The following is a 12104-nucleotide window of genomic DNA, read 5'->3' as shown; positions in this document are numbered from 1 at the left end:
TTGGACTTGATGGGGTGTATTTATACTCCTCCACCTCATCCATGGGAGGTCTCTTGCCCATTTGATCAGTTAAGAATCACCTTGTGGTGCAAGAGAGAAGCAAGATCCTAGAGAGGATTGAGATTTGAGAGATTTCTTGTGAGAATCCTTCTCTAGTTGAATGCCAAGAGTCAAGTGTGCATCCACCACTCTATAGTGCCTTGTGTGGGTCAAGTGAGAGTTCTTTGCTTGTTACTCTTGGTGATCGCCATCACCTAGATGGTTCGGTGGTGATTGGAGGCATGAAGACCGACCGGAGTTCTTGTGGGTGTCTCGTGTCAAGCTTGTGAGCTGTTTTGGGTGATTCACCGCGACGGAGTGTCGAAGAATCAGCCCATAGAGAGCACTTTGTCCTTGCGCTGACCAAGGGGGAGCAAGACCCTTGCGCGGGTGCTCCAACGAGGATTAGTGGAGAGTGGTGACTCTCCGATACCTCGGCAAAACATCGCCGAGCACTTTATTCCACTCCTCATTTACTTTCTAGCATTTACTTTGAGTTTTTTACATTCCTAGGATTGCCATGTTAGAATAGGATTGGAACTAGGTTGCAAAACATTTATTCGGTAGCTCTCTAGTCACACTAGGCACAAGGGGTTGAATTGAAGCTTATAAGTTACTTAAATTTTTAGAGAAGCCCAATTCACCCCCCTCTTGGGCATCTTGATCCTTTCAAGATCGATCGGAGCAAGTGGTTTGAAGCCATATACACCTTCAAGTGGACACATATTAGTTGTATAGTGTACTGCCCTATTATAAGCGAATTCCACATGTGGCAAGCACTCTTCCCATTCCTTCAAATTCTTCTTTATCAAGGCTTGCAGTAGCATATAGAGTGTTCTATTTACAACTTCAGTTTGCCCATCCGTTTGAGGGTGGCAAGTGGTGGAAAATAGCAGCTTGGTTCCAAGCTTTGCCCATAATGTCTTCTAAAAGTAGCTCAAAAACTTTGTGTCACGATCAGAAACAATCATCTTGGGCATGCCATGCTACCTTACAATATCCTTGAAAAATTGAGAGGCTATGTGGGAAGCATCATTGCTTTTATCACTACAAGAAATTTGGGTATACGTGACGATTTTATCGTGACCTTCTAACAAATCATCATAGAATTTATTCATCTATGACGGTTTAAATCTAAGGTGATTAATATATGACGATTTGTTAAATTATTGTCACAACTGGACGTCACAGATCATTTTGGTCATCCATGACAGACTCATTGGAAGGTCACACATTCAACATCCAACATTCAACACACTATTAAGTGCTATCAGTGTGTCATAAGAGGGGGCATTAGCGATTTATTTAGATTACCGGTCCTAAATAATTTGATAGCTATAGCTAAACTCTAAACTTTTTGGTTATTCCCTAAATAATTAAGTACATCATAATCCAAATTTTGGTTATCACCTAAACAAGTGGTCCAGGGTATTCAAAATTTGGTTTTATCTGTCACTATTTTATTACTTCAATAGCTAAGAAAGAATAATAGAAGAAAAAAGAGGCACCCTGAACAGAAGTGCGTGCGCTGGAAAAATTTTGGCCTTTGGCGGGCATTCTGAATACACTGCGCACCCTAAAAATTTTGCGGCGAGCGGTCTTCCCACCTCCAATTTTTTGCTACGAATTTACCATTATGCCCCCGCTCCATGCATCCCGCAAATGAAACAATGGGTATATTTTGGTAATATCACAGTGCCATATATAATGTAGCTCCACCGTCTCGCAGGCAACAGTGCCACCAAATCCCCCCAATCCTCCAATTCGTCTAACCAACGCTGCCAACCTCGACCGCCCCTCAATCCACTGATTCCTCCACCACCACTTTGCCATCCTGCTCCGTCGCCCAGCAGCCTACAAGCGCGTCGAGCGTGACCGCCACCATCCCGCAGCCACCACCGACGTCATCGAAGAAGAGGACGAGCGGTCGAGCGTCACCGCCACCACCGATGTCGCCGAAGAAGGGGGGAAGGAAACCAGCGAAGGGGGCATGGCGAGGAGAGCATGTTGAAGGTGAATGTCTCTCCTACACCTTCTATTTTGGGCGATCTATTTTTGGCGGAGGGGGATGTGGTCGCATGTGCCCCATGAGATGGACCTGTCCCTCCTTTTCTAATTTGGGCAATCTAATTTTGGCGGCGGGGGATGTGGAATTGTGGATGTGCTTGAAAAGCTTGAGATTGATGCCCTGAACTAAATTGCCACAAGATCCTCGTCAATTTCTCCTGCTACTACTAGTAGTGTCTTCTGTGGGGTTCTTTAACTTGAACTGTTAATTTGTTATAGTGTTAATTTGTTATAGGTGCTGCTGAATTCCAAAAGGTCACAGGGAAACCCGATTTAAGGTAAAGTGCCTCTCATGCATCTTCTATTTTGGGTAAAATATCTCATGCAGCTTCTATTTTGGGTGATATTTGTTTCTGGGAATCACAATTGTTTACTGTTCTGCGTTCTCCTTTAATTAAAATAGTCATTGTCAGCTTAAGGTATTTGTAGGTGTGAGATTAGTAATGGGTCCTGGCAGGAAAGATAATCTTCATGCTCAGTAAATAAATGTTGTTTTCAGACATTAGTTATTACTTTCCAATTTATTTACATTATTAAAACTAAATATTGAATTTTGTATTAAAACTAAATTTAGAATTCTGTAGAACAGTATCTTAGTTTCACTTTATCCTTTTATTCGCTAATCAAAACGTACTTCTTTGATGCAGCAATAATGGCAACAGAGTACTTCTATCCTTGCCTAGCCACCGGCTCGGTCGCTCGGGTATGCATATGATCTCTAGCTTCAGTTTATTTATTATTACTGCTGTCCTTAAATAGATATGTCATGTGTGCTTTGCTGAAGTATTACTTGTGCTTCGCTATTGAAGTTTAATGAGAATTCAAGAGTAAGCAGGAAGCTTATTTGCAGATGAGTGGAGCACAAGTAATTGTTTTGTTGCTACTAGTAAGCAGGAAGCTTATTTGCAGATGAGAAGTTTTGTTGCTGCTACTCTCGACAGCACCACTCTCAGCAGCACTGTTTTGTTGCTGCTAGTAACTGGGTGCTTAGGATTTTCTAATTATGATTTCTGCAATTTTGTGATTTGCTCCTACCTTGTACGCAGGATACTGGCATCAAATTTGACAGCGATTTTGGTGAAGATATCAAATCCCTTGTGAGCCTCTACTCCCTGTTGACTTATTTAACTTCTCTGGATTTGGGTAGCAATATGTGGTATAATTCTAATTTGAGGCGTGAGTGATACTGCCAAGGTGTTTGTTTAGTTAGGATTGACAAACAAGGTGGTAGTTATATCTGTAGGGTTGAGCTGATAGAAAGAAATATTAATTTTGCTCTAATGGTTTCCTGATAATTGACTATTGTGTTCTGTTTATATGTTATCTCTCCTTTTAGACTCCTAAAAATATCTTGACGAAGCTGTCATATTTTGTTCTGTCCTTTCCATTTCCAAATATCTTACCATTTTTCCAATATGAACCCACTGATCCATTAACTATTTTTCAGCAATAAAGACCTACATCCACCATGTTGTATAAGTGGAAATTTCAAAGATCTTTGGTCGAAGTGCTACCTGAATGCTTTCAAAGACCCTTGGTCAAAATGCTACCTGAAGGCTTGTTGAGAACACCATCTTGCTGAAGGACTAAAGATTGACAAATAAACAAAGGTATATGCATGTTACATAGATTTAGAATTAGATTGTGCATACAAAGATTTGTACCACTGTCCAATTTGCATTTTGTACACTGCTAATCTTATTGGTTGTTGCTGCCATTTTGCTTGTGGTTTCAGAATTCTATGCTTGTTCTGTATGTCGGAATTATTTCAAGCACAATAGACCTAGGATAGACTTAGTATAGAGCTGGTCTATTGCAAGTTTAGCTATGTTTTCTGATGCAAGTCTATGCTCCTGTGTTCTTCATATTAAGTTGACAATCTTCAAATAAATAGCTGTGATATAGAAGTTTTAACTTGGCCAAAAGACCCTTGCATTTTTCAAAGATAGTACCTTTGCACATGTGAGTTTTATTACTGATCAAGTATTCATTGCAGATGTTTGTGACGCTATATGTGAATTGCGGAAAGAGGATCAAGGTGCTCATGGTGGCTATTTTCATTAGTCATGAAAGATTTTGTTGTGCGAGCAAATCATACGAGTTATGTGTTGTACAAGTCAACATCTTAGTTTTGTAGATACTTGAGTGTAGCTTGGTTATTGACTTAGTATTTCGTGTGAAATATTGTACAAGTACAAATGTTGATAGTTTCAATAAAAATGATGGGCAATATTTGTCAATTATGAGCTTTGTTCCAGTTTATGTGTGTTGACATGACAGTAAAACCATGAACTGTTTATGTGTGTTGACATGGCAGTAAAACTATGACGGTCTAGTTCATCACCATAGTCTCTTCCTATAGTTGCCCTATGGTTCGTCCATGACGATAAAAAAATCAACCTGTGACGTTCTATTTTCGTCCAAAAAAATGTATGACGAGGAATAGATGACGTTCCTATGGACCGTCATAGATAGTTAACTATGACGGATTTTTACTTATCTATGACAGAATCAAACCGTCATGTAAAGCCTTATTTCTTGTAGTGTATGACAAGGTATACAATGTGCCATTTTAGAGAATTGATCAACAACAACAAAAATTGAGTCTATCCCCCTCTTTGTTCTAACCCAAAACAAAATCCATGCTAATATCTTCCCAAGGAACACTAGAAATAGGCAAGGGAGTATATAAACCATGGGGGTTCAGTTTTGACTTAGCTTTATGACAGGTGACGCATCTTTGCACAAGTCGTTGAACGTCTCTTCTCATCTTTGGCTAGTAGAAGTGATCAGCTAGCATCTCATAGGTCTTTTCTCCATCTAAAGTGACCCATCAGTCCACCTGCATGTGTTTCTTATAACAACAAGAGTCTAACAGAGCAATGTGGGACACACAATTTGTTAGCTCTAAACAAAAATCCATCATGTATATGATATTTTTCCCATCCTTTTCAGCTGTACATTTTGCATATGGTTCTAAAAATTCATGATCCGCAAGGTATAATTCTTTTATGCTTTCAGTCCTAGGCACTTTTACTTCAAGTTGATTCAACAAAACATTTTTATGGGATAAAGCATCGGCAATAATGTTTTCCTTACCTTTCTTGTATTTCACAATGTATGCAAAAGTTTCAATAAATTCTACCCATTTGGCATGTCTACGGTTCAGTTTTGATTGGCCTTTCAAATACTCAAAGCCTCATAATCTAAATGAATGACAAATTATTTTGGCCATAAGTAATGCTGCCAAGTCTCAAGTGCTCTTACCAAAGCATACAACTCTTTGTCATATACCAAATAGTTCAGTTGTGCTCCTCCCAACTTCTTACTGAAATATGCAATAGGCTATCCACTTTGCATGAGAACACCTCCAATATCAATCCCACTTGCATCACATTCAACCTCAAATGTTTTAGTGAAATCTGGCAACACAAGCAGGGGTCTTCGGATAATCTTTTCTTCAGTTCTTGGAAAGATTTCTCTTATGGTTCACCCCATTGGAAGGCAACAACTTCCTTCGTTAACTCGTTCAATGGAGCAGCTATGGTGCTGAAATCTCTAACAAATCTCCTGTAAAAACCAGCAAGTCCATGAATACTTCTCACCTGGGTTACATTTTTAGGAGCCGGCCAATCCTTTATTGCTTGCACCTTTGATTCATCAACCTGAATTCCTGAACCTGAAACAACAAAACCAAGAAACACAACCTCTTCTGTACAAAATATGCACTTCTCCATGTTAGCAAATTTTTTTTTTCTGAGCATGTCCCAAACTTGCTGAATATGAGCAGCATGTTCCTCCAATGTCTTGTTGTTAATTAGTATATCATCAAAGTAAACAACAACAAATTTTCCAATGAAGGCATGCAGGACATGGTTCATCAATCTCATAAACGTGCTAGGTGCATTAGTCATACCGAAAGGCATAACTAAGCATTCATACAGCCGAGACATTGTTTTGAAATCAGTTTTCCATTCATCTCCAATTTTCATTCGAATTTGATGGTAACCAATTCTCAAATTAATTTTAGAATATATCATAGATCCACTCAATTCATCAAGCATATTATCTAGCCTTGTAAAACGAACAGTGATGTTATTTATGGCTCTACAATCTACAAACATCCTCCATGAACCATCTTTCTTTGGCACCAAAATCACAGAAACAGCACAAGGATTTAAACATTCACACACATAACCTTTATATAAAAGTGCTTGTACTTGCCTTTGAATTTCCTTGGTTTCTTCAGGGTTGGTGCGGTAAGCCGGACGGTTTGAAAGTATAGCTTCAGGGATGAGATCAATTTGATGTTCAATGCCACGCAAGGGAGGAAGTCCAGTAGGTGTTTCCTCTAGAAAGACATCATCATATTCCTGCAAAATATGTGAAATAATACTAGGGACAGATGTTAAGTCGTTAGCTGAAAGCAATGTGTCTTTGCACACAAGTACGATCAATACTTGTTCTAGGTTTCTCCTCACTTCTCTCATTTCAGATTTGGTGGCTATCATCATTAAGTTCGCTCCCTCTCTTTTATTCTTTTCTCTCATATTTGGCTTGTTGCTCTCACTCTCTAATTTGTGGAAGGCACTCAAATTATTTTTCTCTCCTTCTTTTGCACTCATATTCCTCACTTTAGAACTCTTTTGCAAGTGCTCAGCTAGAATTTGCTGTAGTGTCATGGGTTTAAGAATCAACTCGTTGCCCTTCCACTTGATGGTGTATTGATTGGTTCTACCACAATGTAGAGATGATCGATCATATTGCCATGGTCTTCCCAACAGCATGTGACACACTATCGTAGGCGCCACATCACACTCCATGGTGTCAATATGTTCATCAATATTGAAAGGAACTTTCACTCTTTGTGCAATTTTAATAGAACCTGAATTATCAAGCCATTGCACATGGTATGGATGAGGATGTTTCAGCAGCTTCAAACCAAGCTTTTGAACCATTTCTTTGCTAGCAAGATTGTGGCAACTTCCACCATCAATGATCACCTTCACAACCTTGTCTTGCACTTTAGCTCTAGTCTGAAAAAGATTGTGCCGCTATCCATTTTCAGCATCATTCACTTGCACACTCAAAATCTGAGTTACAACAAGAGCAGCACTAGATTCAAATTCACAAATGTCCTTCTCAAGATTATTCTCCTTTTCACTTTCTTCTTCTACCTCACTAGTAGATTCATACTCTCCTTGATCATTCACAATGATGGTTCTATTGTTTGGACACTCTCTTGCAACATGACCACAACCACCACACTTCAAGCACTGAATTCCAATACTCTTGGTGGAAGAACTCACTGAGTTTGCTAATTTGCTTTTCTCATTTGGAGCAGCCAACTCTTTGCCACTAGCTCCAAAATTGCTAGAGCGTGGACCACCACTTGAGTTGGAGATTGTACCTTTACTTGCACTACCTCTTGGTATGAATTTACTTCCACTTGCTGCACTCTTTATGCTGAAAGATACTCCTCTATTAGACTTCATATCTTGCTACAATTGACAATGCACCAATTCAACAAGATTGCAGTATTGCTGAAACTCAACAATGCACTAAATATTGCAATGCAGCCCTGACATAAATCTTGTAATTGTTTGCTCTTCATCTTCATATACATTGGCTCTAATCATCGCCTTCTCCATCTCTTTATAATACTCATCAACATTGAGGCTTCCTTGCTTCAGATTCTTTAGCTTGTCAAACAAATCACGACCACAATGTTTGGGGACAAATCTTGCCCTTAATTCTCTCTTCATTTTAGCCCATGAATGAACATCACCTTGGCTAGGTTCTTCTCTTTCATTCAGCATTTGCTCCCACCAGATTAGAGCATATCCATCAAACTCAAGAGCAGTCATGGCAACCTTCTTTCGCCTAGAATAATTATACACACGAAAAATTTTATCCACCTTCAACTCCTATGTAAGATATGTTTTAGGATCAGATCCTCCTTAAAACTTGGGTATGGTGAATTTTAACTTGCCAAACTTCTCATTGGGTCGATTGCGCCCACGATTATCTCGGTAACAATGATCATCATGATTGGGTTGTTCAACCTCTTCTTCTTCTTCTTCTTCTTCTTCTTCTTCTTCTTCTTCTTCTTCTTCTTCTTCTTCTTCTTCTTCTTCTTCTTCTTCTTCTTCTTCTTCTTCTTCTTCTTCTTCAGTTTTAGTTTCCTCTAGCCCATGGTCTCTTCCACAATCAGCACCTCTGCCACCATTTCCATGACCTCAAAGTGGAGGTCTTCTTGCATTTGCAATAACACGGTTTCTCTATCTTCTTCGTTGTTCTCTTGCAATTCTAGCAGCAGCTTCTTCTTCTATTTCCTCAACATCATCTCCATGTTAACTTGAATTGGCATCATCATGAGGGCGATCTTGAATGCAATTCATAAGTGCTTGAACATTGGTTGTTAACTCCTCCATACTTTGTTTCATCTCATTGAATTGTGTCATGGTGACACAATCTTCAATCTCAGCCATCTTCATGTCAAGTTAGTGATGGTGTGCAACAAATATTTATATTTGTGGAATAGAAAAATATATGTGGAATCTCTCAATCTCACCTCTCTTACCAACCGAAGCTTGTGTGTGTTCCCTGCAGTAGATTACAGAGGACCAATGCGAGGTGGTAACCGAGAATGATGGTTGGGAGAATCCAAGATCAGTGTTTTCCTATGATGGTGGATTATTTGTGGAGCTTGGTGGGAATATAATTCTCAAGGAATGCAATCTAAATTCCTAATATTATTAAGTTAAACCACAGTCCCAAATAGAAGTACAATGCCTAGTGCTGACAACAAGATATGAGTGATGTAAATGGATCAGACACACATGCAAAGATACTTTAAGATTTGATGCAAACAAGGAGTATGCTTAGGATTCAAGTGTTGCAATCAAACCCAAGTAAAATTTTGCACCAAAGATAGATAACAAACTGATTGTCCAACTTGATATAAAATTTAGAGTACTCTTCCTTCACAACTTTTCTTTCCTCAATCTTTCTTTTTTGAGTCTTTACTTTCTTTTTTTCACACTTTTTTACACAACTAAGAATAAGATCGGATATAAAAATTGCACACTTTCTTTTTGGTAGAAACAAGACACAACCGTCAGCGTTCTAACTTGATAGGATCAAAGCTTACACGAAGGATGATATGGGTTTCTGATTTTTTTGGAGTTTGTAGATATATTAAAGAACCTCAAAGGACACGCAAAGGGATATGATCAGCAACTAAAATAGGGACACTAATGGACCGAAGTTTAACCAAACTCACAAGAATAATAGATTGAAACAATGGGCTGATACAAAATATTTTTGTGGCTTTTTAGTGGATAGGACGAACACAAAAATATATGTAGCTAAGGGTAAAAATCCTACTGTAGCAACAAAAGCTTTGATACCAGATGATGAGGTCGTTGTCCTGATCTTCACAACATAGGATCTTGATCTTGATAACTTGCCGAAGAATGGCGGATATCTAGGTGCAAACAGCGATAACTAGTGCAACCTGACGACACGCATAAAGAGCCAACCACCATCTCTCTATGGCAGCTTGAACCAAGGATTCGCGCAACCACACTCTCAAAGAACCAACCTACACAACCTAAACACGAAGATCAAGAGCACGAATTGGGTGCCGATAACGCGGCTACTTCTGTAATCTCCACAAGGGAAAACATAAGAGTAAAGGGGTAGAGAATCTCTCTAGATTTGTTAACACACAGTTGAACAAAGTGGTTTCTATTCTGATGGTCAAAAGTCTTGGTTTACAATGGGTCTTAGGGGGTATTTATACTTGCTACATCCCTGCTAGATAGGTGTAACCTTGAGATAGAAATGAAAAGACTAAGAATGTGAAAAGCCCTCCATGAAATGGCTTCTAGAGTGGGAATGCGAGGCTGTTGGTCTTCTAGAATAGCTTTTAGTATTTTGGCAATAACTCCATCTTGAGAAGTACAAACAATGCACCGTTAGATGCGTTGGAAAGTTAAATTTATGATCTTTCCAACCATATATGCCATGCACCATGACATATTGTAGATTGGTACAGTTTTGCACAAATATTTGTACCAATTTCCTGACGTGACAGACTTAGACTTTTAGAGTAGTCTTCACTAAACGGACTATATCTCCAATATATGATATCTAAAATATATGTAACTTCTTGTATTGAAAAGTAGACTTCATAAGCTTTCCAAAATGTCCTTATTCACCTTCATAGCTTTTGTGAATCAAAAGTTAGTTCGGACGTCTAAACCATCAGCACTTGTCTGACCGGACGTTCAAACATGCTAGTTCAATTCCTCCTTATTGGGTCGATCCTCATGGTCCATTTCATCCTCTTATTCATGTGTATTCCTGATTACAATCAACATAGAGCACTTAGGTAGTATAACATTCTTAGAAATGTTGAAATTGAAATCAATTAGGAATAAATTCACATACTCTTGTAGTTTCTTGGCACGATTTCTTGTAAGTGTCCCTTGAATTGTATCTTTTAGGTTGGATGGTGGATGATTGACATGAGGAAGATCATGCATGGTTGGGATGTTCTCATCATAAGCTGACCAAGGTCAAGTTCATCCCTCCAAAGGAAACTCCCAAGCGCACCATTATTGCATCCGAGACTCCACGCGAACGCCACAAGACTATGGCAGATCTAGAGAAGGAGCTGGCAGAACAACGCACTATCATCGCCTCATTAGAAGCCTACTAGTGTGTTCAGAGTAGATGCATTAGCCACACCGATAAAAGGGTGTTAAAGCTAGAGCATAACTCCACCGCCGTAACTAAGAGGGTGAAAGCCTTAGAGCACCCTAGAAAGTAGGGCAATTTATCTTAGCATCTGATAGGGCGAGTGAGTGAGTTAGAATAAAGTTTTCTTAATTTAAAGTTTGCATTTGTAGTAATAGCCCTACATGAGGATGAAATAAAATTATTATTAGATATGTTTTGTCTCTTCTGTCTCCACCATGTTGAGAATGAAGGATAACATGAAACAAGTGTGGGGGAGACACCTGACGATCAAAATGAATGAATTTTCATGTAATAATAAAAATATATAAAATGATATGACACGAACATCACGCTCGGTGAAGTAGACCCTGAGGAGCCACCTATCAGGGGCGGCCTCCCAGCACCCTTGGGTGCCCGCCCAAGGGGTGAGCCCACCTAGCTCCTGCTTCAACCACGGCCAGGTATGATCCCCTTATGTTACAAATCTTTATCTTGATCACATTGTTTCGATTCAGAATAAAATATCTTGAATTAAATCACTTTATATATATTGAGAAGATATTTTATTTTATTCATGACCACAAGATTCATAGGAACTCTTGTTGTTGTTGGGAACTTTGATTATAGGGACCCCATATCACTTAAGTCATTGTGGAAAGAGAGATAGTATGAATTATAAGAACTTAATTTCTGCTGTCTAGTCATTTAGAGAATTTCTTTTCAAAAATCTTAAAATTATTAGCTATACTTCTCCTCTGTAATAAGAATTAATATCCCACTAGAGCCATACATGATACACATACTAAAAACTAGCTCATAAGCTACTTGTTTTGTATTGAGTTTTGTCAAACCTTGTTGACCTGTGTTGAGAGGATTATCATGCTCCCAAGATCAAGACCATGCACATCGACATATATCTACCATCCCTACATTGGGAATGCGCACAAACATGCCTTTTCATCCATAAAATGTTTTACTCCTACACTAAGAGAAAACACAAAAAAATCTTGGTAGGAATAACTGCTCTGAGTCTTTCTCAATATTTCTTGATTACGCTAGATATGATTACTCTAAACTCTACAGGAAGAGATTAAAGTAAACTCATAAACCAAAGAACAATAAAACAAAAACTTACTAGTATTTAGAAGTCGAAATACTGAAGAATCCTAGGAGCAAGCTTCGGGTTTGGAGAACTTGATCCCGCAGGTACAACCTCGGAGTAGACACCGACAGGCCGGGTTTCCTCCGAT

The 12104-nt window shown here is 38.9% G+C and overlaps 1 long non-coding RNA gene across 1 annotated transcript; it reads left to right on the top strand.

Annotated features, from left to right (window-relative positions):
• Positions 1084-4349, top strand: LOC110429802. The gene is made up of 6 exons (XR_002446964.1): positions 1084-2052; positions 2342-2384; positions 2754-2809; positions 3153-3203; positions 3554-3716; positions 4103-4349. It is a non-coding gene; the product is annotated as an uncharacterized LOC110429802 (long non-coding RNA).

Source organism: Sorghum bicolor, chromosome 8 (genome assembly GCF_000003195.3).
Source record: "Sorghum bicolor cultivar BTx623 chromosome 8, Sorghum_bicolor_NCBIv3, whole genome shotgun sequence".
In the NCBI taxonomy this organism is placed as follows: domain Eukaryota; kingdom Viridiplantae; phylum Streptophyta; class Magnoliopsida; order Poales; family Poaceae; genus Sorghum; species Sorghum bicolor.
This window is presented reverse-complemented; position numbering and strand designations above follow the sequence as displayed.